At 40.6% G+C, this 4568-nt stretch overlaps 1 pseudogene; it reads right to left on the reverse strand.

Annotated features, from left to right (window-relative positions):
- Positions 1–4110: 4110 nt before the first annotated feature.
- On the reverse strand, positions 4111–4245 carry LOC103800745 (annotated as a pseudogene).
- Between the last annotated feature and the right edge of the window lie 323 nt (positions 4246–4568).

Genomic DNA, 4568 nt, shown 5'->3' on the forward strand with positions numbered 1-4568 from the left:
GTTGCAAAATCATCCGTACACATAACAGGTTAAGCAACAAACATTGTTAAATTTGCTATGGGTAAAAACACATTGCTCCAAGCTGATAAAGCAAATCCAAGAGGCACTGTCACATGACTCCATCTCCCACTGTACTTTTCAAAGACAACAGCACACCTTCCTATGTGCTGTCTTCTTCACACTGGTACAGGAAACATCTTTCTCCTCAGAGCCAAATGCACCAGGGAAGGTGGAAGGAATAGGACAGGAAGTAGCTAGGCAAGAGGCTGCAGTGCATGATTCAAAGCCTGCTCCTATCACTACCATTACTATGTAGGAATTCCCTGACAACTCTGTGTACGTGAACACAGGTATGATTATTTGCTGCTCTAAGATCCTTCTAGAATGTTCAGGACAGCCTAACCTGATTACAAACTTCTTATTTCCCTGTTTGTCTCCCACATCACAGTTCTACGTGCTCAGCACACCTCCACGTAACACTCGTAATCAAGGACTGCGGAATCTGTCATTACTGCCTGTCTGGGAAGAATGGCCAAGGACAGTGCACATCTCTTACCTCTTCTATCAGAGACTGAAGCTGCATCGCAAAAATCAAGAAGGAGAAAAAAGAAAGCTTTACCTCTGTCCTAAACACTGCTCATATACTTCCAACAATCACTAGAACTCAAGGACCCTCCTGCATTTGCACAGTTTTAAATACTTCATTTTTCCACCTTGCAGCTGAGAACTAACAATATATTGCCACCAATATGAAACAAAGCTCAGGGAAGTGTAGCCATCTATGATACTCACTAAAAGGATGAGAGAGGGGCAGCAATCGCTGGAGGTTTGTCTTGAAGGGAAGAGGCAGTTGAAATTAATTCAATGTTAATTAGTTCACATTAGCCAAATTCAATCTAATCCTGTCACAGGAAAGATAAGCCTTAGAGAATTAATTATTTCCTATTCTCCTTTGTACTTTGGCAAGGTGTAGGGTCTTACAGTTCCGAGAACAATTTCTCAGAACTCACTAAGGCATCATTCAAGCAGGACAGATTTAACATTAAATGGAGAACATTTCATGGTAAGAGAACATTAAGAGAAACACCGATGTGTATCTTTCAGTCCATTTCCAAGTTTACCCTACTTTCTTGTAGAGGTCAGAAGTACATGTAAACAAATTGCTTTAGCTATTCACTTACTTTAGCAGCTAAATACACAAACATTCCAATCTCAGGAAGACTAGATTCTTTACCGAGTTACCATTCAAATTCATCCATAACAACAACATGCACAGGCATTTTTAAAAACATGTAAGTGAACAAACCACACAAACAGCAATGAAGCAGATCAAGTGTTTTTCACCATAGTCTATGGCAAATTTGTTTGTTTCCAGTATTAAACACAAGTGTTAAGTTTACTAAAACCAGTCTGAAGAGATTGCAAGGGTGTCAGATGTCAGGATCAGCTTAGTTGCATGCCTCCTCTAGCACAAAGAACAGAACAGAGAAAAGAATGTAACTACTGAAGCTAGGGAGTCGCTGTTATACAGAATAAAATACACTGGTCACAAAAAAAGAGAAAATAATTTAGTAAGAAGATAATTTACACAAAATCAATAATCCTAGATTATTAAGCACCCAAGAATTAACACATCTGACTCAGTTTTGCCTTTGGGGACACTGGCATTATCATACCAATCTTAAGGGAATTTACAAGGTCACACACTAAATTGCAATTCAGGAAATAAAACCACAACAGTTATCACGCACCACCTGTCTTGTGCACTTAACTAGGCAAGGCTCCCCTTCAGCAAATGGAAAGTATAATTGCCCCATTATATGCTGTATCATATTACACATGCTCAAGGAAGCCTAATCATAGTTAAGTAAGTCAATTCAAGACTGTCACTTGTTAACTTCCAAATGCTTATTTACAAAAGCTTAACATTAACTCTTCCTATCAAGTTTCCCAATAGGGGCTTTTAAATTTGTACTTTAAATCTGCGTAAGTTCCTCCTGTATAAAATTACAGGATAAATAAAACAGGTTTACATACACACAAAACTCTGAAGATCAACTGAAAACAGGTTAACCGTTTCAGAAGTAAACACGGAAAACTTTGTCCTCTTACAATAGACTTCTGTTTACACTAATATTTCAAGGAGCTTTATCTGATATTTCAGACATAATCCATAAAAGTGTCCAGACAGAACAACAGTAGAGCCTAAATCAAGTGTGACAACTGATAAAGATCAATAAGCTAAGTCTTCAAACTAGCGTCATCACTTTGTACACACTGAAGAAGCTTAATGCAAACACTGCAGCTTCCAAGAATAAATGAACAACACAGAGTAGAAAAAAGGAGACTCATACCAAACAAAAGGTCTGTGATGTTACCTCACAGTGCTTCTGTCAGCACATCCCGGGTACCGAAAAGCAGCCAATGCACTCAAAAGAAAGCACTGTAACTGGGCTGCAACTTAAAGTCATTTTTCTAAGTGTTCCATTTCTAGAAATCCACAGTGCTTGCATATAGATTTGCAACACTGCATTGCAAGACAGTTACCACAAAACTCCCCAGCAACTGACACGACATAAAATACCAAATGGCATACAAAGCTAAAGGCACAAAATCCCAAGAGTCAAAACTTGGAAGAAGTTAGAACCCACCCAGCACCTTGGTGTATGACAGAAACACAAAGCTGCTTCTCCACATGTAACAAAGATTACACACAAGTTGTGGTGCAAAGGGTTTTTTCTTGCAGGCCTTGGGAAGTTCAGCCCAGTTTCCTGATGGTATGAAGGAAGTAACGAATGGCAGGTGGTATAATTTCATAACAGATCATGTGGTAGCAGATATAGAAAAACTGGTCTTTTAACTGCTGCTGTACTTATTTATTTTCATGCAGGAATGACCTACTATACCTCACCAACAAAAGTTCTACTTCTCAGAAGGTCACAATCAAAATTTTAACTCCCTCTCTGAAGCACAAACGTGAAGAAACAACCCCTGCTCAGAAAGACACTGTGCATCTCCTTTTAGAAATTCAGTCTTATAATGCCTGTTCTAGTACAAGGCACCTCACCAGACCTCCTGTCAAAACCACTGCTTCAGCCAAGTGTCATGTCATCATCTATCATCATGCAAAACTTCTTAAGAGCACATAACAATAGATTCAGAGCACCCTGAGGTAGAAAAATGCTACGTTTAACAAGCATTACAGCAGAAACCTCCATCAGCATGCACAGAAATGTGACACAGTGAAAATGGAATTTGAGCAGTGGCTTCTTGTCAGCTCTGGATCAGTGTTTCTCAGCTGCTGATCCAGGGAGCAACTGTGTTGTCGGCTGTGAGACATCAGAAACAGCCCGCGGAACAGCTGCAAAGAAGGTTGGGTTGTGTTTTGGGCAGGAGGGGGAGAGGAGGGAACTGTTCTTGTTTTCATATTTTCAATAAATAATTCTCACATGTAAGCAAGAAAGCAATTAACACAGACACAAAAAAGAGCAGTAACTAAACAATCAAACCACAGCCTAATTCCTCTCTCATTGCAACTGTAACCTCCTACAGCATTACCGCACAGTAGGATCCTCAGATTGTATTCAGCGAGGTCAGATGTCTTTTTGGACTTAAAAAGGTTGAGAGACATGCTTTTAGATGACAGATAGTTGGCAGATAATAGCATGGAAGATAAATGGAAGATGAGGATTTCTGAAGGACAAAGGAAGATGATGAAATAACCAGCACACATGATTATAGGAAGAAATCAAATTCATCAGAGAAAAAAAACCCAAATTTTGTCTGAGATATTTTAAAATGTACAGAAGATTCAGGAAACAAAAGCCTCAATATACAAACTCTTTATTTAGACAATCATAAACTAACACAGGATACTCCAAGAACTGAGATCTCTAACACTAGATTTACAGAGTATGAACCTGCTCTTGTAGCCAGTAATAAAAGCAAAGCCATAAAGAGCATTAGGTAGTCACAAATTCGACCCCTTAAGCATACTAAAAGCTCCAGCACTTCAGTGGGCTTAATCACATCCTTCTAATACTACTAAATCAGAACCATCCTACTACTACTGGAATTGTTTGACAGACGATTTAGGGAGCCCAGAAACGGTTACACAGTGTGATACTTACTTGAATCCTCCCATCTGAGAAGGTGCAACTTCCAAGCAGAATAGTACAGAAATCCCAGTACCAGGAAGAGGCAGAGAGCTAGCAGCAGGTTACGCATAAACACCAACAGTCCCATCTTCACATTAAATCTGCTCTTCTACATGACCTGAGAAAGAAAAACAGGTTGAGAGAGGCCACCTTCCCCGACAGTCACCCTCCCAAAACATGCAACCCGACACTCACAATAACGCACATATCTCGCACAGTGCTCTCCACAAGGTAAATCACAGCAATCACCCAAACCGCACCAGTGAAATAATAACCATCACCCAAAGCGGCTGCCTGTTTTGGCTGTCACAAGGGCAAACGCCGCCCCGGAGAGGCACCGCGTAGCGCGGTGCCGTGACCGGGCAGCAGTCTGACTCCTGCCCACCGCAGACCACCGACCCGGCGCGGCCC

Source organism: Acanthisitta chloris, unplaced genomic scaffold (assembly GCF_000695815.1).
Source record: "Acanthisitta chloris isolate BGI_N310 unplaced genomic scaffold, ASM69581v1 scaffold15774, whole genome shotgun sequence".
Lineage (NCBI taxonomy): Eukaryota > Metazoa > Chordata > Aves > Passeriformes > Acanthisittidae > Acanthisitta > Acanthisitta chloris.